Here is a 27,067-nt window from a genome sequence, read left to right as displayed (position 1 = left end):
CTGAATTAACTTTTAGAGGATTTGTGAGTTCAGGGTGCTAGAACAGGTTTGAAAATTAATGTTAAGAAGACTAAGTCGCTATGGCTAGAAATAAGTAAAAATAAAATGGTGACGTTGGGTAACCAAAAGATTGATCAGGTGGACAGCTTCACTTACCTTGGTACTATTATCATTAAAGATAATGGGAGCAGTGAAGATGTTAAAAGTAGAATAGCCAAGGCTCAGGGTGTTTTTTCACGGTTAAAAAAAGTTTCGAAGAATAGAAAGATAAGTCTGCAAACCAAGATCAGAAAATTAGAAGCTACAGTGATGACAGTGGTCAAATATGGCTCTGAAGCTTGGCCGCTCCGAAAAGCGGATGAAGATTTGCTAGATGTTTTCCAGAGAAATTGCTTAAGGATTGTTCTGGGTACCCGGCTGACTAACTGTATTTCAAAGAATTGGCTATATGAAAAATGTGGTTCAATACTGCTCTCTAGGGCTATAATTAAAGAAAGATTGAGGTGGCTAGGGCACGTTGTGCGGATGAAGGATGACAGATTGCCAAAGATTGTTCTTTTCGGCCAACCGTCTAGAGCTAAACGGAAAGCAGGTGGTCCTCGTCTAGTTTGGGAGGACGTCGTAAAGAAAGATTTAAAGGAAATGGGAACTTCGTGGGTGGGTGTAAAAAGGGAAGCTTTGAATAGATTGGGATGGAGGAGGAGCGTGCGTATGGTTGTTGGCCTTAGGTGGCTTGATGCTGTGGTGAGTTGTTAGTAGTAGAATTAGTAGTAATATATTATCTACTTGCTTTAAAAAATCTTCAGTATGGTTCGGTTTTTGATTTTTCAACATATTTTTATTCCTTCCCTCGCCTCAAAGCAAACAAGGTAGTGACACCCTTGTCTACATTAGTGCCCAAGACATAATTGTCTGAAACTTTATTTCTTGAACCCCCCTTTCTTTACCGAAGCTTGACTCCATCACAGGGACAAACCCTAGTTAAAATGAATGACCAAATCAGAAGTTGAATGTATTTGGAGACATGAGAACTAGGCTTGAAAAGATTGCATCTACCTTTATGTGCACTTACTGGGTTTGTGGTGACCTTAAGGCTATTTGTCTTATTCAAAAAGTAACTCTTGCAGCTTTTATGGGAGAAACAAAGTATAATGATAATATAAATTAAATATATCATTAAATATAATGATATAATAATATTATAAGAAATAATAATAAAGTATCATGTGACATTGTCTGAAAAAAATATGGAAAAATAGAAAACGAAATGGCTATTAAAAGAGTGTTACTATGATCACGACTAGATTTTGATAACAATTATAATATTAAAGATACTAAAATGTTAAAAGGAATCATTCGCATGGACAGACAAAGGTCACTCGGTATCAGACAGCGTGGTCATGCACGTCAAGACCTACATTGGACTCACTATACAAAAAATTTTGATTCAAAACAGTGCTCTCACTTGAGGTTGCTTTATCGTTCACTCGAAGTACATGCTTAACAAGTATCAGTTCTAGCCACCAACCCCCCTCCCCTTGCCATGGCCTGACATACCTTATTGCTCAGGATTCAGACTATATTCCGCTTTTAATATCAACGAATAATTTGCAAATGAATTTGCGGACGTTTTATTGAACTAAGATAATTTTGCATGTCAGTTTTGACTTCCTCTAAAAAAAACGAAGGCGCTCAGGAATGACAATTGATATTGGCAATAAAAAAATCCTATGTCCATTTTGAAACGTTTGGAAACATTACTGCTTCTGTTGCAGAGTTTAATGTAAGGATATGGCACAAATACAGGACTATGGCAAAGTTTTCCAAATTTTCAAGATTCAAACCTTCAGATAAAGTTACACTTGGTATAAACTGCCATTCCTGGTCCATCTTTCCCTTATTCCATATGCCAGAGGTATAGTACTATAAGAATTACTGATGACTAGGAACTTTTAGCCCGTAACTAGAGGGGTCAGAAAACAAAGAAAGTCATTTATCTTTTCAGAGAAGCGAAAATGATCTAGATGTGGTTTGATGTTCACATGTGAGAGATCTTTAATAACAAGAGTCCCAATACAAAGTGGGAGTATCCCACAACTAAAGTTTTCAAATGAAAGGCAACAGGTGGGATCCAAAGTAAGGAATATGTGTTGTTTCACCTGAGAAAAGACTCAGATATATTTAATCCTAAATTCATCTTGTCATTTTGCACTGTGTTAAAAGTGATTGCAAACATTTTTACATAAATTTTCCAGACTATTAGATTTTTTTTCACAATTATGACTTGCAACCAGGGCATTTTAATGACAGCTAAGTTTCACAACTGTAACCCATGGTTATTTTTCTTCAACAAACCTCTTGACTAAGTGATTTATTCCCTTTGGGGGTGAAATATTCAATCTTGTTCTGTATGGGAACGCCTGTCTTCTTAACATAGTCCGTCTCTCCAACCACCTAACTGAAGATAACAGATCCTGATCCATGATTAAACTGTAACAGAAAAAATAAATCTACCAGTAAATCCATTATCACATTGCAGAAACTGACAAAAACAGAGTGGTTTGGCTACAGAATGATCTATTGTCTAGTCAATATCCACTAAGAATAGGTTAGTTTTTAGGTTGACAAGAAGCTTTTCATGAAAATGAAATGCCAGAGCCTGTTGGCAATTTTGGTGGCTTTTATTCCAATCAGACTAGCATGGCTCTGCAAATTCAGCCATGGCATAAGTTTCATGAACTTCAGCAATTTGTCAATGACCGAATAGGGTATATCATGTTCAATAAGAAATGAGACAAGCCTTGCTTCAATTGTAGTCTCCGTTTGGTTTTTCGAAAAAATGATGAACAAGTGGCGGAGTCTAAGAAGACAAAGCAATCCATGTATTTTCATTAACCCCTGACAATAGGTTACAGGTTGGCTGCCCAATGGAACCATGAAACAGCCTAGGCTACAAGAAGGAATAAGTGGTTTATAGCCTGCTTCTTCTGGACAGCAACTCTACAACTCTGCATTCACATTTGATTTGAATGAATTATATGCAATAAGAAACCAGGTAAAAATTAAAAAATAGATAATTTTGTAAATTTTGGAATATATGTTCTACAGGAAATGAATATTAGCCTCTATTTGAATGCAGTATTAAGTTATAATTGAAATAGCGTTTTTATTTCTCAAACATTGTTCTGTATTCTGAATTTCAAACAAATTTACAAGAACTTCTTTTACTGCATACTGTTCAGTCTATTGGGCTGTAAAAGTGGAAAGGTGATGCCCAAAAGAAGCAAGATAAGAGAGCCCAAGACTATTTATTTACTCAATTCTAGTATAGTATTCGCTCTGCTTTGTAGTGTCTACATCTTTACCAAATTAATGGTTGAAAATTACATTCATTCAGGCACCTGACTGATATGTAAAATATTTGCTCTTGGAAGCACGTTAATTACTAGTTTGAATTCTCGCGAGTTCCGCAGTAACCTATCCAGCCATATATCATTTAAGGTAGAGAGCAAACATTTGTCCCTTTTCCCATACGGTGACATTACTTAGTATAAATTCAGGGATAATAGTCATTTCGGGGTATAAATACGCTGATCATAGTCATTTCCTGGTATAATTGCGATATGCGGTATAATCAGAAAAAAGTGCGGTATTTCTCTCCAAATTGCAGTATTTTACCGCAAAATGAGGTATAAGTGGCAACCCAGATCAATAGTGAAATGTGTTTTCGGCGGCATTCTACCAAAATGCGTTTTAATTTGCGGTATATTTTGTTGTCTGCAATAAAAATGCATTGCCACTAGTTTTAACAAAAAAAAAACTTGTATAAAGCAACTATTTTCTCTTAATATTATTTGTTAAATGAATCCTATAGTTTGCTTTATTTCACATGAGTTTTACCCTAACGTTTTCGCAAAAAGGTAGAAAAGAGCATGAAAAAAGACTTTGCTTTATTTCACATGAGCTTTACCCTAACGTTTTCGCAAAAAGGTAGAAAAGAGCATGAAAAAAGACATCCCCAGGTCCCACCCTAAATGAAAGGGAAAACTCAGTATTTAATGATAAACTCGCAGGTTTTTGGCACTTTTTGGCACTCTCGTCAGTTCTTTTATTACCAATAGCTTGACTAGACTATTTGTTCTCTGAGAAACTGTAAGCAGGACAATTTTTTCTTTTATGTTTTAAACCAAATCAAAAGTTTTTCCATTACTTTTTGTTTTCTTTTTTCAGCACTTTCTCTAGAATAACAGTTGAAACTACCGTTTTGTCTATTTTTCTGTTTTCTAATTTACTGGTCTTGGAGAAAAACCATACACAAATACCCATTTACACCCCCAGTCCACCATCACATTTTAAATGGAATTGAGTACTCTGGACGTCTTTCTAAAGATGTGATTGCTAGTTTCAAAAGTTTTAACTGGCTCAGAAAACATGCATACGACGCTCCCAAACTGAACACTAATTCTTTTTTTTTTTTTTTTTTTTTTTTTTTTTTTTTTTTTTTTAGACCCGTTCGCCACAAAAGCAGATTTTAAAAAACCTACTTTCTTAAAATATATTTTGAAGAAGTAGAGGTAAACAATAATTCAATCTGTAGTTGCGTTGCTTCTAAATAAAAATTTCTTGTGGAAGTGCAAATTCTGAGACTTTCGGCTAAAAACGACCATCAACGACTTATCTCGGTTCATTCCTAATGAGGAAATCATGTCCTGTGTGACCAATTAAGAGGCCAATGTCGATAAGATAGTTTCCTTCATCATGCCGATTGATGGCGAAATGAAAATTTACTCGAATATTGGAATACCTCATGAAATTTAAATCTAAGATTCAAAGGAGCTTTTCCAGAGGTGAAATAGGGGTTTTTGGACCTGAAACAAAGCATTAAAATTGTTCAATGTTTCTTACACACCTACATTGAACAAAATAAATCTATGGTCCTGAGCTTGGATTGTTCAATTTCATCCATACGTGTTTATTTGCCTGTGAGGGACCCCTAAGAACTAGTTAGCCGTAATTCAATATAAGAGTATGCAATTGTTCAAGAAAACTTCTTGGGCAGTTTTAAAGGAAAGCCAACGTGTAGAAGCCAAAGCAAGGAATCTGCGTTGCTCCAACCGATTGAAGAGTTGAAATTTGCTCCTATATGTAGCTTGTCGCTTTGCATCTTGTTGAAAATGATTTTAAATAGTGCTGCATACATCAACCAAACTCTCAAGAGTTTTCTTTACAAGCAGGACTTGCAACCAGGACAGATAAAGGGCAAATCAAGAAACATAAATTTTTTTTCGGAATATGGCGAGCAAGCAAATTTAGCACTGCAAAGTGTCTTGGTTCTGTTTTCTCAAAGAAACCCAAATGATAAACTTGGGTTCCCCAAAAATATAGTGGTGAAATCTGCATTACTTATCATTACTTGTTTTCCTGAGCATTTAATTGTATTTTCATCATTACCATAAAATTGTAAAGATGATACTAAAACAAATTAAACAGTGATTAAAAAGAAACAAAATTGAAACAAAGCAAGGTATTAAAAAAAGAGGGACCAAAAAAAGGTGAAGATACAGATTAGGAATGCCTTGCAATAAAGTTAGAGAGGTGCTGTCCAATAGAAACTGAATATAGCCTAGGCTATAGTAAGTAATAATAACCTAGTTTCTCAGTATAACACCTCTTTAACTTTGCATTTACAGCCCAATTGCCCGAATAATATGCAATAAGAAAAACGGTAAAAACTAAATCATCAATGATTTTCTCAATTCTGGAAAGGATGTTCAGTATGTAAATCATTGTTAGCCTATATAGAATTCAGTATCAACCAGCATGTTTATTTCATAACCATCTTATTATGGTCCTGAATTCAAAATTTCATATAGATTTATAACTACTTTTTTTACTTTGTACTATTCAATCTATTCGGCTAGAAAAGTGTAAATGTGCTGCCCTAAAGAAGCAAGATAGGATAGCACAAGACAACTTATTTCTTCCATTCATTTATGCTATTCACTCTACATGGCAATATTGCTACACCTTTACCAGAGTATCGGTCAACAATGCGTTTTGTTCCAGCACAAGGCTGGTATGTAAAGTATTTGCTCTTGTTTTATTCGATGCATATTTCTTACTAGTTTGAACCCCATTTAACTTACTCAGTGACATAAGTTGTCATTTGTTATTAAAGGTTGAGAGCAAACATTTACCAGTTTTCCCGTACGGTGACATTAATCGTTATCAATGCAGTGATAAAAGTAATTTTACGGTATAAATGCGGTTACCAAAGTCTTTTCACGGTGTCATCATAAGATTATGCGGTATTTCTCTCAACATTGCAGTAGTATGCAGCAAAATGCGATATCAGTGACATCACTGATCGAAAGTTTTCTGTAAAAACCTGTGTATAGCATTTGGGATTCAGTAGAATTTTCCGTAGAAACTTGTAGCCTTTTTTATATTAATCGTTCCCAGTTACAAAATTAGAATTTCGCTCAGACTTGATAAACCTTTTCTCTTTTGCTGATCAGTGCGGCTCTCCAAAAATTCCTTTTTTGTCCACATTCCCTTTCCGTCATTTTCTTAAAGAAATAAATGATCCTTACAAAATATTCTAGAAACGAGTTTAACAGATGCCTTTATGATAAGACGCAAATCTAGGCCGATTTTCGTCAAAATATGGCACAGCCATTAATTACTAGTTTGAAGAAAGTTACCAGAAGAATCAGAAGTTCTAAAGGTATCAGAAACTACAAGTTCAAAAAAGTTTTATTTAAAGACTGGGCAGACCTAAAGGTTTATAAACCAAGCCTTAAAATGCAAGCAAAACAGTAAACTTCTAAACAACATTACTTAAGTCGGAAACAACAGACTATAAAAAGTATAATTCTCATTTTAAAATTTTGTAAAAAGAATGTTTGGCGATTAAAATCATTAGAACTTCAATAAGGTTAACTTTTATTTCAGAACATGAACAAAAAACTTTCGCTGAATTATTTTTGATGGAGGAAACGTTCTTGTTAATCTTCTTCTAAGCCAAACGCTCCTTCATTCTCATTGGTTACTCTGTTGTCAATATTTCTGCTACAACACCAGCTCTTCATTACTAGTTTCGTCTGAAATGTAAAAGCCAGCGTGATTATAGCTAACCAGTTTCCCCTGTCAGTTTTGACCTACTCTAGTGAACTAAAGTCTCTCAGGAACAACACTCAGAAACGGGAACGAAAATGTAGACAGCATAAATTTTGCTAGGTTTTGAAAGCGTGGATACCCATGATGATCAAATACATTCAGAATAGCTTTCCAGTAATCCATTGCACATATCCCTGGGTGACTAAATGTTCACTCCATTCCTTATCGATTTCACTTTTTTACAAACCAGGCAGCGCATATTTTGCAAAGAAAGGTGGATTTAGCGACTTTGCACTTTTCTGGATCTAAAAAACTCACTGCTTCGAATATGACCTCATCAAATTTGAGTTGTTTTTGAACTAGTATTGAAATTTACGAGCCGATACAACTTTTTTGACTTAATTTTGAAATTTGTTCATTTTGTCTTCAGCACTCCTACCCCATTCGCCATCATCCATTCACCAACAAGTTTGTTGATTTCTACTTAGGCACCAAAACACAATTAAACGCTTTTTAGAGGAAAGGACTTGAACTTTCTTCGGTGCCCCTGATAAAATACCATACTTAAATCTTCGATCCTGTCTATTTGTTCCTGTAGGCATAAGTAAAATTCATCCGAGTCACTACTATCTCCATCAGTCGGCTCAATAGGGACATACTGCATAAACTTCTATATATAACTGATACCTTGTGCGTTTTAGTCATAAAATGAGCAAATAATATTCACTTACTAATACCCTCCAAACCTAACAGGACTCAGCAGCTTCCTTACTCATCATTAGCCCTACTCCCCATCCATAAATTCCATCCTTCTTTCCTGAGTAAATGAATTCTCTTTCACATAATTTCCTACCACTGGAATATCGGTTTCTAAAACTACTAAAAAGTCGAGTTAAAAAATTCTAAATTCGTTCGAAAAAATTCAATGCAATAAAATCATTGATCATTGAAATCAATGCGAAAAAAAATTATATCTAAATAATTGAAACTGTTATAGCCTGTTGGGGTTTTTCTGTTCCAGAAAAACCCCAGATTCCAAAACGGTACAGGATAGGTACTAATACACCTTCTCAAGTCTACACGAACTGCTTATGCCGGCTTAAAATTGAACAACAAGGATTCTATTGGACCTCCAATTGAATAGAGGCTTTGAGCAATCCTGGCCCGTCTTGGTCAAAGCATGATCTTCCAACTTGTGAATGTTCTTTTACCAACAAGAGTCAAAATCATAGACCAGCAATCTTAAGTCTATAACCTATAATCAATTCATGTGAGTTTCATCTTTATTTCAACTTCACAAAAGGTACCTATCAAAAAAGGTACCATAGCTATGCAGCCTTATTTTACCCTCTACTCCCTCCAACGACCATCCTTTTTCTTTTTATTCTATTTTAAATATTGATAATACCCAATCCTTTGATGAGCCCAAACTTAGTTAACCAGAAACCGCCTAATAAAATGCTACCAGCACGACTGACACAGGGTAACTCAATAACCAAAACACAAAACTTTCACTGAATTATATCTGATGGAGGTGACACTGTTGTTAATCTTCTACTAAGGCAAACGTTACCTTTCCCCTTCATTCTCACTGGCTGGTCCGATAAAAACCACGCAAGAGGATAATAAAAACCCTCAGCGGCAGAGAAAAGAAAAACAGTGGTAATGAGCAATGATGCTTTTCAAATTTATAAGGGTGCGAGTTCTTGAACATCAAAGTAGAGAAATGGAATTCTAAATAATAATATTTTTAGTCGTACGGAAAAGCTAGAAAAAAATCCAAACTATACTCCGAATGGGAATTTTCAAGCCAATTGTTGCGCCTTGAACTCGCAAAACCTCTAAGACTTCATTGATTTTAACAACACTGTCATCTACGATGCTTAAATAATCAGTATATTTCAAGCAGTAGAAATTAAGTTACGCAGTAGTTTTAAATATTTAAAACCTCAGGCAGCTACTCCAGTAAAATAAGTCACCACACATATCTCAACATACACAAAAAATATACGAAAAGAAACTAACATCCCAAAATTCATAAAATAACTCAAAAAAGAAACTTAATACTATGAAAGTGAATTCATTTAAATTAGAACAATATATTCAAAATATTCAACTCAATGTGTGAACCACAAAAATTCATCTTTCACCTTTATACAAGCAGTTTACATAACCCATTCTCATGCAGGATCACCAAAATTAACAGACACATTCTTCGGCCAAAAGAAATGAAGTAGGAACAAGTCAACAGGTAAATGTCGACACAAATCAAAACAACGTAAGAGAATAAAAAATAGCCAAAATCAGCTCATTCTAGAAGCTCGATTCACTCGACTCAAAACAGGAAACTAAAACAAGAAATTATCACACCACGATCCATGAAAGAAACTCACAAAGGTGAAATTGAACGCACTTAACCTCGTACAGGATGTTTCAACATCCAACTCAATATGCCAATTGTAAAATCCCTCAAATTCAAATGAAGCGTAAACAATAGAAGTCAAGCCCTCTTACCTTCATTCAGAAGATTCTGAAAACTTATTTCAACCCAAGATCACAAAATCATTAGATCAACGGCAATAAAACAGAACAATCGTAACAGGAAACTTACCAGAAACAGATCCTCTTAAAGAGCCAAGTCAACCAAGAACAAGACCACATGTCTATCAGCGCACAAAAATCAGGATATGAATCGACACAAATGCACAAAAACTTCATTCAGTCAAACCAACATCTTTAAACGGGCAAATAAATACAATAGCAGTATTAAAGACGACAACCTGTCTTTATAATGTCAAGAACACGGAAACTTAGGCTACTTCTCAAGAGACAAAAAAGAAACTCAATACATAAGAAACTTAACCCAATCGACCAGATACAGATAACCCAATACATAAAATGCTGGAAAACAAGTACATTCGAGTTAAAATATTTATTAAATATAACAGAATAAACACCATAATATATAGGTAACATCATTAAAACATTTCTATAATTTCTAAATATCAGCATTAGATTGACTATAAGCTCACTGGTTTATCATATTTGCAAGCCATGTGCAGGGGGTGGATATTAATATCATTTACACCTTGCACCCTTTCACCTTACATTGTACAGCTAAGATTCACAACAACACCTTCACAACACCTTCACAGCATAAACAACACATTCAAGCTTCATTAATCATTACAAAATAAATATCATAGCTGAAAGTCATAGGCTTGTTACGCCTAATAAAGTCAAGACAAAGTTTTCAACAATTTCTGGTTATTTGGTTCAAAATTGTATCCCCAACACTCAGCCCTACAGCCTACACCCCGACAATTTCTAAAGGTTTGTCTTTCTCACTGGATTATTGGTGCTTTAAATATAAACGAGCAAGAATGTTTTCTTTGAATTTTCTCCTCAGGTTTGAATATACTATTAATCTCAACTTTAATTATGTGTGACTAAAAAAACGACAAAAGCTAGTTAGACAAAGCCCATAGTAGACGAAGCCCGTAGTCATTAATCAATACAACACAACTATCATACCTGAACGTCATAGGCTTGTCACGCCTAATATAGTCAATACGAAGGTTGTCAAACTTGTCATAATTTGTCAAAACAGTGAAGACTACGATAGCTTAGTCATGTCCTGAGAAGACCGAATAACTTTATCATCAGGCAAGTCTATATGCAATATTGAATATCAAACAAGTATATAAGTATATTGATTAAGAAATGACAGTTAAATCAATTCACAATTTACGGAATAACAAGAAAGATATCAAAGGACATAGTGAAACCATATCACCAACAACTTTGCTTCAAAAATGGACAAGTCAAAACAGATTTTGTTCTTCAGAGCATCTTTAAAAATACCTAATATTTGAGTAAAACATTTCCAGACACAAAGATTTTTCTTAAAATCAAAGTTTAATACTTATAAGAGAAAGCACTTGAGCAAGCAATAAAAGATAAATAGTATTGCCACCAATGACATACGAGGATATTGTCGATAGAGTTAATCCCAGGTCTTCAGAGAATATCATTTGGACTTTTTTTATAGATGGTAACAAACAATTAAGAATCAGAGAATTACAGTGAGAATACAATAAATATTTAAAACAAACTTCAAAACCATGAAATATTATAAGTATTTGAACAGGTTGTTTTAAAGGTATAATGAGCAAATAATATTTTGTTTTATACTCTGTTTACTATTTTACTTTGTGATTTGTATTCAATTTCATATTAATACAATACTTTTTCAAACTAACACAAACGGAGCAGTAAAAGATATATAGCCAATAGGATGAATAAATCAAAATAGTATCTTATTTCTGAACTTCAATTAGGATTGATTAAACATACTGGGCAGGAATTTTAGCTTTGAGAAATGCGTTAAAATGCGAAGAAAAAAAAAATAATATAAGACTCGTTCCGAGAGTTCAAATACCCTCTAATGCAGGGGTGGCCAACCCGCGGCCCACCGTTAACATTTTTGCGGCCCGCAAGATTCATCACACTTTTATATTCTGCGCCCTCATGATGCGCACACATCTTGGAGATGAGATGAGATTACTTATATTTTCAACTAATAATTACATCATACTTAACTGGCACTTACCACATTTTTGAATAGCATTATCAACAAACGTAGAAATTGTAAGAACGTATGACGTTTTATTAAGCCACTATTAAGCCAATAACATCAAAGATTCGATGTTTCACTGGATTCTGTATACTTCAGCCGAGTCAGATGGTTAAGTTGTGGGAGAGGTTTACAGCGATTTTATCAGTTGCGAGAAGAAATTGATTTGTTTGTGAAAGACAAACAAAGGTCTGTGCCAGAATTAAGAAATGATGAGTGATTATTGGATTTATGCTTTTTAGTGGATATTGTCAACAAACTCCATGAATTAAATATATCATTGCAATGAAAAGATAACCTCATAGTCGATATATTTAATCACATCAGAGCATTTGATCAGAAATTGCTGTTATTTGAATCACTAGGGAAAATTAATAATGCTCACCACTTTCCATTGTTGAAAAAATTACAAAAAAATCAAAATTTGACAATTTTATCAAATATGCAAAATAAATAAGAAAATTTTTAGATGCTTTTGAAAGCCGACTAAATAATTTAGAGTTGGAAAAAATACATCAAATTTTTTGAAATATATTCATCTCCTTTTCATGTTGAAATGGAGTTTGTCCCAGAATATCTCCAAATGGATCTGATTGACATATAGTGCAATAATTAATTAAAACGCATGTTTGAAATTCAGAATCCAAAATAGATTATTTTTTTCGACATTTACGTCACAAAAGAAAAATTATACAATTTAAGAAATTTGGCAAAAAAACTTGTTACCGCTTTTGGTTCAACTCACACCTGTGAATCATTCAAAAGAAAGGAGATGAAACTTCTTCGAAACCTCTCTGTAACAGCATGGATCTGAGTGGAAGCTAGGATTGCTGAGGAGGTGAAAATGAAATTGACCAAATACAAAACACGCAAAAAAAATAAATATCGGATACTAACCTCCAACACCAATTATGATGTGCAAATACCTAAATTGAGATCAACCTGCTAAAGTTAAGTGAAAAAGGGGAGAAACAAATATCGCAGTAGTGAAGTAAATATTTTTCTATGATTATATCTTTTTATTTCGTTTTTTTTATTTTTAGTATTATATATATTTTGTGCATTTAACATCATTATTATTATTATATAGTCTCTGTTTATATGTAAAAGTAATAGTAAACATATTTAATGAAAATTAATTATTTTTCAATTTGTCACTCCAAAAAATATCTATAATAGGTCTATATCTAATATGGGTATATGTAATTTTATATGCGGCCCGCGGAGTTTACCATGTATTTCCAAAGTGGCCCACAAGATAATTTAGGTTGGTCATCCCTGCTCTAATGAATAGAAGACAAATTTAGACTTCTTTTTTAGATGCGAATCTTTTGCTTCAAGCGTTTCCCTTTTTTTAAAGATTCTTTAAATCCACTTTTTCAATTGTAGATCTTTCCCATAAAATAATAGATCTAATTGTTGCATCTCGAAGCCCCAAGGCTCCCTTAAAAATCCTATTAGGATCTAAAAAATAAAAATTTTATGTGTACAATCGGACTAACTTTTTTTTTCGATTATAGACCGAAATTTCCCTGGTGGATTATAGATGGTACATATCAATTGTGATCATAGATATATGGACTTAATGGACCTAATAGTCACGATATTTTAAGAAACAATTTTTATTTTCATGTCACTAAACGATTTTTAACTGTAAAACTGGAAAATGTGAAATATAGTAAAAACGGAAAAAAGAGAAAAAATACTTGCTTAAAGCTACAGGACTACAAAATATTAGGACATTAGAAATTACGAATTACTTAGAAAACTGCTTAGAAAATTATTTTGGGCAAAAATTGCTTAAGTAATTCCTTAGAAAAACCGTGTTACCTATTTTACTCTTTAATCTATGTTTTTGTCACTGTTGGTTAGGTAGGAACACATTTAAAATATTATTTAATTAAAGACATCATTTAAATTTGTATTCCATCCTCTCAACTTTATTTTCCAAATTGGTAAATTTTCTAGAATAAACTCAAATTTCGATTTAATAATGGTTCCATTTGAAATCTGATTCTGCCTTTCCAACACTAGTTTACCTATGGTGGATCGTTCTAGAGTTACATTCGAATTTCACTTTAAATAAGGATATCATTTAATATCGTATTCTGACATTCCAATGAAATTTTGGTTATTGTGGATTGTTCTATGCGCATATTCAAATTCCGGTTTAAATAAGAACGCCATTTTATTATTTACTTTCTAACGATTCCTCTCCATTGTGGGTCTTTCTATGATAATACAACCTTGACTTTTGATTAAACCTCTTGCTACATATTTTACATTGGAAGCTTTCATCATTTGAGTGAACCCTTTGGTGTTTATGTAATTCTGAATTTTCAAAAAATCTTTTCTTACATATATCACAGCTATAGGATTTTTCCCCATCGCGGAGTCTTTTTTTATGGCTTTTCAAATGCATGTTTAGGGTGTGCGTTGATCCGCAAATTTCACATTGGTATCGTGTTTTACTCCTATGGATCTCTAAGTGTGTTTTCAAATATACCTCCCGAGCAAATCTTTTGTTGCATTTTTCACATTTGTAGGGTTTCTCATTATTATGTAATTTAAAGTGTGCATTCATATTACCCTTCCTAGCAAATTCTTGCTGCATATTGTGCAAGCGTAAGGTTTTTTCCAATCGTGAACACGTTGATGTCGGCTAAGTGGTTTTTCACCTGTATGAGTCATTTGATGTTTACTAAAATAAATTGTTTTGCAAAATTCATGTCGCACACTTCACATTTGTAACTTTTATTTCTACGACGAATTGCTGCATGTTTACACAAACTAGACGCAATAGCACAGTTTTTGTCGCACATCTTGCAATTTTTTTATTTTTTATCAGCTTCATCAAGAAGTCCATCATCTTTATTTTAACATCGTTTCTGCACATCTACTCCTGTCATTTCGTTATTAAATTTGGTTGACTCCAATTTGAGAATGTCAGGCACGTTTTTAAATTGTGCAGATATGGAGGAAAGATTTTCCGTTCGAGCGTTATCGTGGCACAATAATATGTTGAGCTTTCTGTTTGGATTATCTCAGCCTCAATTTCTAAGAAAAAATAAAACAATTTCAATAGAGTTTTGGGTAAAGTTAGCTAAAATGATAAGCTAAAAAAAAAACTATTTGTGGTCTTTCAACATGATTTAAAATCACACAGTGATTTCATAATCCAGTTTTCTACACCGAAGAAATTCATCCTCAATATATTACTGGAAGAATAGAATTCAACAGAATTTTGAGTAAAATTACCAAAAAAAAACAATGGTAAATCATATCAGGACCCTGATCCAAATATTCATGAGAAATCGAACCCAGAGAAGTGATTAGAATATGAAGTAAAAATTATCTTAGGTAGCGCTGCCTAAGTAACGAGCTATGTGGCCACAATGTATTATTTATTTATTTTGTTTTCATCAAGGCCCTTTGTATAGACGGAGTTGTAGTAGAATTTTAGAAGTATAGAAGGAGTTGCTGTGAGAAATTGAAAGTTCTATTACCCTTTTAAAACTCAAAAGTGACAAGGGGGGGGGGGAACAAGCCCTCCAAGCCCTTCATTTCCCCAAACACATCCAATAAGCATTTTGAGATGTCATTTTTGTTCAACATATTTGAAAAGACCAATAATTATGTCTGGGGATGTCACCTCCCGCCTTCACAAACAGTTATGCGATAAACAGTTATTTGTAATTAAGAAAAGCGGGCATGTTTGACCTTTAGTGTCTTAAAAGACGATGGGCATTCATACTACCGTTCATAGAATATTGAGGGGAGTGTTCAACTAAATCAAAACATGTTGTGCATATGGGTCCTCAAAAGGGCGTAGCTCAGGAATGACTGAGAGTATTAATTTGGAATTTTCAGAAAATGATGAGGGGAATGATCAATGGACCAAAAAGGTGATATTTACAAGCTACTACTACTAACACTACAGCTACTACTTCTGAAGCGAGTACCTACCAACTCTGAGGATACTGAAGTGAAACCTTGAGGAAACGTTAAGGGGAACGTTGAACTAAACCAAAACATATAATGTGCATACACATTGTAAAAACGGCATATCAGCAATATCTTTGAAATGGCTTATCTTATCAACCTGAAAATTCCAGGGTGGGATATTCAACTGACCAAAAGGCAAAATATGCATGCTACTACTACTACTGTTCCTACTACTACCACTACTACTATAATACTAGTGCTATGAAAGCTAAAAGATTGAAGGTGAAAATTTAAGATAATACTGATGGGGAATGTGAACTAAATCAAAAAACATTTTGTGCATGCAGATTATCAAAAGGGCGTATCTCAGGCATGGATTGGAGCATTAAAATGGAACTTTCAGGGTATTCTTAAAGGGGAAGTTCAATTGACCAAAAGGCAATATATGAACGCTACTATTAATGCTAATACTGTTACTACTGCAAATCCAACTACTACTTCTATTGCAACTAATACTAAGGCTAAGAGTATTAAGATGAAAATTTCAGGAAAGTTGACTTAATTAAATCAAACTATGAACATACAGGTTATCCAAAGAGCATAATGGCAATCTCATAGCAATAGCCAATTGTGATAAGTTGAAACTTTCAAAAGAGTGTAATTATTCGTTTCGGGCTTAATCTATTTATCGAAGGTGGCTTGTGTTGGTTTTAAGCTTTGAAATTTATCTGACTTAATTTCTGCTCATTTTGAGTTTAATATAGCTCTTTACTTTTCTTTGAAAAGCTTATTGTGGAAAGAGTTATTTTAATAATCAAAGATTAAGCACAAGAAGGTTGCGTTATGGCTGTATTATGAGAATTAAAGCTCTCTTAATAGTTTTATAGTCCTTGAAAAATACTACTTACTCCAAATGAACATCCTTTTGGTTGAGTAATCGCTCAACCAAATATATATATATATATATATATATATATATATATATATATATATATATATATATATATATATATATATATATATATATATATATATATATATATATATATATATATATATATATATATATATATATATATATATATATATATATATAAAATAAATATGGCTTCAATGTATCAATTTTTTTCTCCTGGCCATTTCGTTTGGAAAGAGATGTAGAAAAATACACATAAGTAATATCTTAAGAATGGCTTAGGGAATTAAAATGAAACTTTCAGGGCGTACTGAAGGAGATGTTGAATAAACCAAATCTCACTAAGTGCATAGGCTACTCTTACTGTTATTACTGCTCCTCCTACTATCACTACTACTACTACTTCTTCTAAGGTTATTATGGTGAAACTTTCAGGGCATATTGAACTAACCAAAAGGCACTCTTTATACCACTACAACAAATTCTTCTGCTGCGACTACATATTCTACCACTACTGTCACTACTACTATTGCTATGACCAAAGGCGTTAAGGTGAAAATATCAAAGATTATAGAGAAGGGTGTTTAACTAAACCATTATGTATATGCAAGTTGTCAAAAGGGCGTATGCGCAAATATCTCAGGAACAGCTTAAAATATTAAATTGAAACTTTCAGGACATATTGAACTAACCAAGAGGAACGGTAGGCATGCTAATACTACTACTGCTACTACTACAACTATTACTACTATTACTGCTTCTACTGCTGCTATTACTGTTAAGACTACTACTACTACTAGGCTAAGGATATTATGGTGAACGTTTCTAAGATATTTAAGGGAGATGTTAGACTAAATGAAAATACACGATGTGCATGCATGCTGTCAAAAGGGTGTATCAGCAATATCTCAGTAACAGGTTAGAGTATGAGACTTTTAGGGCTTGTTGAGGGGCTTCTTGAACTAACAGAAACTCACTATTTATAAACTACAGCTACTATTATTATGCGTAAATGTATAAATGAAAAATTTTAAGTGAATGTTCAGGACTATGTGGAACTAAGTCAAAACACACTATGCGCATGCAGGTTGTTGGAATAAGTAGTATTTTTCAAGGACTATAAAACTATTAAGAGAGCTTTAATTCTCATAATACAGCCATAATGCAACCTTCTTGTGCTTTATATTTGATTAATTTCAAAAACTCTTTCCACCAAGAAGCTTTTCAAAGAAAAGTTTAAAGATATGTTAAATCAAAAATGAGCAGAAATTAAGTCAGATAATTTTCCAAGCTTAAAACTACCACAAGTCACCTTCGATAAATAAATTAAGCCCGAAACGAACAATTACAATCTTTTGATTTAGTTTAATCTTAAGAGCAGAAGTAGTAATAGTTGTAGCCCTGAAAGTTTCAACTTAGTACTCTCAGTCGTTCTGAGATATTGCTGGGACGTCTTATTGGCAACCGGTATACCGATAGTACATTTTGATTTAGTTTTAAAACAACAAACTTCCCGTGAAATTTTCTACTTGTATACCCTGTTCTAGGATACAGGGTCTGCTCTACATTATTATTTCTACTGGGGTATACCTATACCCTAGTAGAAGTAATAGTAGGAGCAATAGGAGCATTATTAGTTATAGAAGTAGTTGTATTAGTAGTAAGCAGTAATGGCATTCACATTGTGCCTTTTTGGTCTAGTACAGCATGAAAGAAGTCTTTGTTACGTGTAAAAGCCTGCGCCTCTGCACGTCGGTTAAGGAGATGGGCTGAAGGGGTTTTGTTTAAGGTGAACATAGAAAAAGAGGAATTGAAGTATACAATTGAGTTAAAGGGGAATAGTTTACCACTTGGGATAAGAAGGAAGTATTGAGGGAGGGGGCAAGGGCAAGATGGTCCTTAATTTCACCTGATGTGTGGAAGTATGGACGAGAGTGTGGGTCATGTGATGTATGACTGGGAAGAATTGAGTGATTTGAGAAAGGAAGTGTATGGAAATTGTACGTTTGATAAGGGAAAATGTTTCGCAAGTGTTAAAAACTTAGGAAGATTTCTCAGGCTGGCAATGGAGCACAGAAGTAGATCTTCGTGATTTGTGTTTTTCTTTGCTTATGTCATGTAAAGTTTATGTTAGGTTATGTTTATGTAATGTCAATTATTTAAAGGGAATTTTCTTTTTTGTTTTGTATTGCCATGGCTCCAGGGCTTTTATCTCAATAAAATTTACTTACTTACATCCCCCATCCGTTCCCTACTAGTTTCAACTTAATACTTTAAGTCGTTTCTGAGATATTTCTGTTACGTCGGGTCGGTCGAAAACAGGATCAGGCGCTTTTCGGCATGTTTGAAACTGGTTATATGCGGCCATGCCGAATAGAAACAAAAATTAATTCTTGTCGAAAACGGGCATGTTTAAGAGCTGACGTCACAAGACTTGTTTTGTTTCTTAAGCTAATACGAAGTTGATGACATGCCAATTCTAGACCAGCAACGAATCTATTGAAATGTGGCACGTATAGGCATCATGTCAAAAAACTGGTTTTTGTTCTGTAAGCTAATATGAAACCAATGGCAAAAGTTCATTTGCATTGAATAATTAAGGGTTTGCTGGAATTCAGTGGTAGAGTAAGTACTTTGAAATAAAGATGGCAGTGAGAGATAGACCACTTTTTAAAAAATGGACGTCTTTTCAACTTAGGATTTATAAATACCTACTTCTAAGGTGTATAATGTAAAAAAGTAAAAGTAGACATTTCATTTGCAAATATATTTGTTTCCTTTATTCATAAATTATATTTTTTGGAAGCAGAGTGTATAAAACATTTAGTTAAAAATTGTTGATGGCTTTCGTTCAAATAAGAAATTTTGTTTATCACTGGTTTCATATCAGATGGGATTCTTGTTAAAACGGATTTAACTGGACATGTTCACTAGAAAGGGGTGATTCTAACCCTCTAAATAGGACCCTATGGATCTATTTTTTTACCCTATATCATTTCATTCTATACATTCAACTCTGTTTCTACTTAGCCTTTTGTGTGATTCCTATCTAGTATTAATTCATATAGAAAAAAAATTACATGAAACGTTGAATCGATAAATACTTTATTTTAAATAAGATATTCTTTTATAAAATACATGGCTGTGTCTTCTTTCACTGTCAAATCAATAGACACTTTGAGTGTCTGTTTTGTCATTGTTGGGTAAACTTCGAAAGGTTAAATTTTCGTTGTTTTTTTCTTCTTTCTTTTTTGCTTAGCACTGAGGACAGCTTGAGGGAGGTCCTTTTAGAAATATTTACTTGTTTCTTAGTCATCAAGGTTTGCCACTGGCTGACAAAATCCTTGTTTTCTCACCTGTTTTTATTTTATTTTTCATTTTATTATTTTCTTTCATCTTTGAGTTCCATATGTCATGTTTAGCTTGTTTGGTCTTGGAACTTATTTAAAAATAATTTTTTGCGAGTTAGCTATGTGTAAGTAAAGAGCGATTCGGACCAACAACAGTCAAAATAAAAAATAACATTTAGTCCTCAAACTCTCCAGGACTGATGAAATTCCCCCGATTTTTGACAATGGAGGAAACAGCATCAAAATGTAAAGCACGTTAATATTCAGCATATTACAGAGCCTAAGTGTAGAACTTTTTAACTTCTAGTAGACATTTTATTTGCAAATATATTTGTTTCCTTTATGTATAAGTAATATCTTTTGGAAGGAGATTGTATACAACATTTAGTTCAAAATGTTTGATGGTTTTCATTCAAATAAGGAATTTTTTTTATCACTGGTTTAATATCAAGTTTAGCACTGAGGATAGCATGAGGGAGGTCCTTGTAGAAATATTTGCTTGTTTCTTCGTCATCATGGTTTGCCACTGGCTGACAAAATCCTTGTTTTCTCACCTGTTTTGATTTTATTTTTAATTTTATTATTTTCTGATTAGAGAGCCTAAGTGTAGAAGTTTTTAACTCCTATTTTCTATCTCAAATCTTGAATTTTGTACTTTTCTCTAGAAGAGATACGGGTTTGTATGTTTTGTTCCCCATGCCCAATTGTAACAAACCAAACCTAGAAGATTAGAAGAGGGCTTAATTGATCGTGAATCACAAATATTACTGACCTATGAGAATAACCAAAGATTGGAGGGTAGCTAGCAATATTTCCACGCCCCTTTTTACCCATATAATGACATATCAAAATTTGGCATAATTAATTTGATTTAAACAGTAGAAAGGTCCAATAATTTATTTTTGGGGAGGAAATGATCCCTTATAGTCCAAGAAGAAGGAACTACAAGTTACGCAGTTTGACCACCGGTCGCATATAGTATTTCTCATTGCAGAATAGGAAAAAAATTATAATGGGAAGTGGTATTTTTTGTGGGAAGGGGGTCCTTGAGTGGTATAAAGCCCTTCCGGGGGAATAATGTTTCATGGAAAAATTCAGAAATATTTCTGAGAAAAATTTTACACAGAAAGCAGGAAAGGATTTATTGTCGAAATTTGAAAAACAATCAGAAATTCCAGTTGTAAAACCAAGATTTAAGCTTAAGAGAAGCAAGAGCCATTTCAAATATGAGTGGAGCGGCTCCTTTCTCAACCCTTCCTCTTTAAGCTAGTCATACATAATTTCGGAGACCAAACTGCCTTTCCATGAAGATAAAAAAAAGTTCAATTAGGGATAAAATCCTTTTAATAGGCAGTGATGATAGAATTTCACAAAAATACTAGATATTTCTGTCAAAAATACAGTGACCTTCGTCATTAGTAAAACTAAAATAAAAAAAAATCAAACAAAAGTTTTTATACTAAATCAAATAGTAAGAATTCTTAAAAACTTGAAAAAGGATAGTTCAATTATAATTACAAAATCAGATATGAGCAACACTTTCGTTGTAATGAATACTGAAGATTATGATTAAAAATTAAGAAGTTTACTAGAGGATGAAAAAACATACAAGAAGCTATCGTATAATCCAACAGACTCTTTTACAAATAAGTTTAAGAAGGAATTGAAGTGCTTAAAGGATGAAGGAAAAATTACACCTCAACTCTATTACAAATGCCTGCCACACAGTTCCTTGGGCCCTAAATTATATGGACTTCCAAAAATTCATAAGCCTAACCTACCATTACGACCCATTGTGTCAAGTACTAGGTCACCTACAAGTGTTTTGAGCAAATGTTTAGCGTCAATCTGTAAACCACTTTTGTCTACACAAATTTCGTATATTAAGAATTCTTCGAATTTGGTTGAAAAACTGAAAAAAGTAGAAATTTCTTCGAATTCTTTGCTTTCAAGCTTCGACATTGTATCAATGTACACAAATATTGATGTAAAAGTAGCCGAAACTCTTCTAGAAGAAAGCCTCTTAAGAAATTTTGAGTTGATTAGTGGCAAAACACATTTGGAAGTTTCTGTAATTATGAATTTAGTAAGGTTGTGCAATAAGTTCTCTTATTTTTTTCAATTTAGAGGGGAGTATTTCGAACAAATAAATGGTTTACCTATGGGGGCCCCCTTATCCCCTTTATTATATTATATTTTTGTGGAGAATATTGAAATAATTGCTTTAGATTCATATTTTTTTAAACATATTTTCTAGGGCCGGTATATGGATGACATTATTTCATTATGGAACTATGGAGAGGAAGAATTAAAGGGATTTTTGGAACATATTAAATGTTTGGCAGGGAGTTTAAAGTTTACCGTTGAATTGGAAGAGAATAGGGAACTTCCTATCCTTGATGTTCTTCTTTTGAAAAATCAAAATAGTCTGGATTTTGAAATCTACGGAAAACCTAAAAATAACAATATATTTTTGTCTTATAGTTCCGGTCACGCTCGACAAGTAAAAATTGGTTTGATCATTTCTTTAACTGATCGGATCTTTAGTATTCGCTCTCCAAAATTTGTTGAGGAGGAGTTGCCTTTTCTAAGGAAAATACCAATGAGTAACATGTATCCAGAATGGTTAATTAACCAGATTTTTTCGAAAAGAAGAAAAAGGTTTCTAGAGATTTTTACGGAAGTCTTGGAGACAACTCGGAAAAAAGGATGTTTTTTGTTCCTTACCATATGACTTAAAATAATTTTACAAAGCAATGGTTTAAGGGTAGCTTTAAAGAGTAATAATACTTTGGGTAGTTTTCTAAATTCTGGGAAGGATCTAATTTTATTGGGGAAACAAAGTGGGGTTTATCAGATCCCATGTACTTGTGGAAGCTCATATGTGGGACGAACTAACCAGTTTGGAAAGGAGATTATTACAACACAACCATTCTATTTCTACGGCTTTAAAGCAAGTTTCCAAGTCTGAAGATTTCACTTCAGCCCTTTCTGAACATATTTTACATTTTTCAGACCATTTTATTTTGTTCGAGAACGTTTCTTTGATTTCTAGGGATCGGGGTCTAAAGCAAAATTTTCGTGAAAATCTTGAAATAAAGAAAATCTTATTCAAGAATATTGCTTTGAATCGGGATACAGTTGAATTTGGGCTGAACTCTATATATGATAATTTATTAAAATCTGACAGAGTAAAGTTCAATTCACCCAATATAGTTGACCTTTGTCCAAATGTTATATCATTGACTGCTAATGAACCGATCCCAAGAAGGTCAAGGAGAGTAGTTTCCGCCTTTGCTTTGAAAAGGATTAGAGATTCAATCAATATGTAGTGTTATTTTATTTAGTATAAGAACTTTTGTTTTATTTTAGTTTTACTACTGAGTACGGTCATTGTATATCTGACCGAAGTCTCTATTCTTTTTGTGAATGTGTATGATCACTGTCTCGTCAATTAATGTTATCACTAGTATAACTGATATTTCTATAGTAAGATCTTCCTTGGTAGATCGTTTTATATTACTCTGTCCCGTATTACTTATTAATATAAACCCAGTGATTTTAAATTTTAATTATTTTTAAAAAAAGTTATTTTCACATAAATCTTTTTAAATAACGTGCCTTCTGGAGCGACCCGGCTCAATGTTAACATACACTCTAAAAATCAGACTGGGGTCAAAATAGGTCCATACACTGCCTTAAATTATAGTTATGAGTTCAAATATATAAGGTTCATCTATTAAATTTCATTTATTTGTCCACATCAAAAGTTAAACTACTGAGAAAATTTTTCTGTTTTTCAAAATAAGTAAGGCAGACCCCCTAACAATTGTTGAACCTTATTGCAAGTCACACTATCAGATTTGGATTATCATAGAACTCTCCTGGAGAGTTTTTAAGCTCCTATCTACAACACAGATGAATTTTGCATTTTTTGAAATGCTAACTATATAGGGTGCGTGTTTATTTTTTTTTTCCCAGGTGTGATCGCATTACAAAGTTTTACCAGACGATAGTAAACTGGATCATGGGAATTTAAATTAATATGTCCATAGATCTTTTTAATTAACTAAAGAAAATTGTAGGGTCTATCGGCAAACTCCCACGCTCATATTTTTTCTCACAGGCAATCCCTTAACAGTGTTAACTAGCAAGAGTGTCCAGCATAGTCGAACTTCTCATCAATATTTATTTTTCGATGACTGATTCCACCCTCGTTCCCCGTAGAAGGGCTGAACTTTATTAACTTTGCCCTTTGCTGACATATGTTATTGTTTTTTGGTACGTAAACCGAAATTTTAAGGAGTACTTGTGGGCTGGGAGGGGGGGGGGGCGCCGGCGCTCGCGAGTATAAGGAACAGGACGGGTTGAGTAAATAGTGTGTGAATTAAAAATTTTTTAAATTTAAAATGAATGAGCGCGTTTTTGAATACGGAGAGACCACAATAATATACTTAATAAAATATACGCAATAAAAAAAAACAATAAAAAAAAAGCGATCATTCACAATCTTAATCGCTACTATTAAAAAATGACATTTGATATCAATAAATGTATAAAAATACTGGGTTTATAATGTTGATTAGAAAAATAAGAATTTTATTAAGTTTAGTAGTACTTTTCAAAGGCTACGAGCCCGAAAAAGTTTACATGATTTTTTAAAGAGGGGGGAACATCTCCTAAAAGTTAAAAAAATTAAGGTAAATCGTACCGTCATATCCAGCGTATCATAAATAGCTATCACAGAGGTTCAAGCTAATATCTGCAAAAATCCGCAACTGTGTACTTTTTGCCAGAAGAAAAATATACGTCTATAGAATTTATTTACTTCATTTAATTTTTAAAGTACTGACGACAACACTTTATGGAGAAATATAGCAAAAGAAAGTATAGTTCTTTTTAAAATTTAAACTAATTAGTAAGGGCCTGATATAACAAACAAAATATTAGTTAGATAGGAACCTAACAGAAAAAAATTTAACAAACAACTTTTTTAAACTGAAATTAAGGAGTGACCATAAAACTTAAGCTGAACAGAAATAAGTCCGTATATGATAGGGGCTGTGCCCTCCTCAACGCCGCAATCTTTATGCTAAAGTTTTTATTGTTTAAAAAAAAGAGTTGTGAGAAAGTCAAACTTTAGTGTAAAGAGTGAAGTGTTGAGGTGGGCACATCCCCTTTCATATACGTACTAATGTCTTTTCGTCTTGAGTTTTACGTTCACTCCTTACTTTCATTCTAAAAAACTTGTTTTTTTTTATGTACTTATCGTAAATTGTAAGGATTGTGAAGGTGACAGCAATGAAAAAACTTATTTTCGATTTAATCGTAAACAGTGATATTGAAGTTCAGCTGAAAAAAGTTTTATATAAATTTTATGAAAAGACATTAGTTTCTTTTGGTGACGAACAGAAATTATTCTGTATATTAAAGGGGCTGTGACCTCCGCCACGCCGCGCTCTTTACGCTAAAGTTTTTATTGTTTAAAAAAAAGTTGTGAGAACGTCAAACCTTAGCGTAAAGAGCGAGGCCTTGAGGAGGGCACAGCCCCTTTCATATACGGAATAATTTCTGTTCGTTTTAAAATTTAATGTCGCTCCTTATTTTCAGTTTAAAAAACTTTTTTTTTATTTAAAGGCTGCGAAAGCGGAGGGTTTGGGGGGCGGCAGCCCCCCAACTGTGCCTCTTAATCCCTGTACGTTTTAAGGTTCAACCTTTTAACTCAGCTTCTTTAACTCTTTACAAAAAGTAGTTTTTTTAAAATGATTAAATTATATAATATAGTAAAAATGATTTTTTTAAGTGGAATTAATAAGATTCTTTACATAAAAAATATGTGTCATCATAAGTTTGAATAAAGTAAAAAAAAACCTAAATAAAATATAATGTTAAAGTATAAATAGAATATAAAGAAGTGTATTTTTTATTTAAATGAACACCGTTTATCAAAACATACATTAAATGGTCGTTTCATGCAAATGAAAGGGTCATAGTACCAAAACTTCATGTTATTTATTCGATTTTGTGTCTTACATTTATACTTTTTGTTTTTATTATCGGTGTTAATAAATAAAATTCGTGGTTTGTTTGGAGGAGAATCAATTATCAGAACATTTGTAATCGTAATTATTCTAAAATTAACAGCGTTACAACTATAATCTCAAAAAAATATTGTAAGTTAATATCATAGTTTTTTTTCATATGTTTAAGTTATTGTACCTGCTTATTTAAATAATTTTTGCTCTTTTTTTACGATATTAATTAAAATGGAAAAATCATTTATAAAAATAAAAAAGATTCAATTATAAATATCATGCGTGAAGATAAAAAATCACTTATCCTTTTCCACAGATTTTTTAAATATATCCTGTTAAATTTTTTATTATATATAATAAAATCAGTATATTAAAATACTTATAATTATTTATATGTTTTAGATCTAATTTTTGCTATTATCGAAAAGGTTCTAAAATTAATTTTTTAAGCAGATCATGTCCGTGATTGTTTATTTTATTCATAATTAATTAATTTATTTAATACAAAAATGTATAAAAAATGTGAAGAAGATATTTTTAAGTCTGAGAATCTATAGGGTAGTAGTCAATGTACTATAAACTATTTTTCAGATTTTCCTAACCATTCTAAACTAGTTTTTTTTAATGAAATAAACGAATATCAAGATACATTAATTACGTGACAAAAAAAAATAATCTTTTTTTTTTGGAACTTATATTTTCGAAAATTTAATTTGGCAACCAACGTCATTAACTGATAAAAATAATGTTTCCAGTTAATGCAGCGAAGTTTTTATCATATGTAAATTTTACCAAAGAATGTTTACATACAAAATATATTTTCTTTTTAAGTAAAAAAATGTTACAAGACTCAAAACTAAAAATTATTAACTCTATTAATTTGTTTCAACAGATGATTCATACTCTTACTGTTTTCCAAAAAAGTATTTATGTTTAAAAAATAACACTTAGAGAGGTCATATTCCACAAAGCATGGAACCAACATATGACATTGAAATAATTTAATTTTATTTATATTTACTTTATTGTTTTTTTTAAAAATTAACCACATACTGTTATGTTCGTT

The 27,067-nt window shown here is 32.7% G+C and overlaps 1 pseudogene; it reads right to left on the bottom strand.

Annotated features, from left to right (window-relative positions):
• Window positions 1-13,926: 13,926 nt before the first annotated feature.
• The window catches only part of LOC148949704 (uncharacterized), a 15,748-nt pseudogene continuing 2,607 nt past the window's right edge, over window positions 13,927-27,067 (bottom strand).

The sequence above is a fragment of the Artemia sp. Qi Xiang Cuo genome, chromosome 8 (assembly GCF_049724085.1).
Source record: "Artemia sp. Qi Xiang Cuo chromosome 8, ASM4972408v1, whole genome shotgun sequence".
In the NCBI taxonomy this organism is placed as follows: Eukaryota; Metazoa; Arthropoda; class Branchiopoda; order Anostraca; family Artemiidae; genus Artemia; species Artemia sp. Qi Xiang Cuo.
This window is presented reverse-complemented; position numbering and strand designations above follow the sequence as displayed.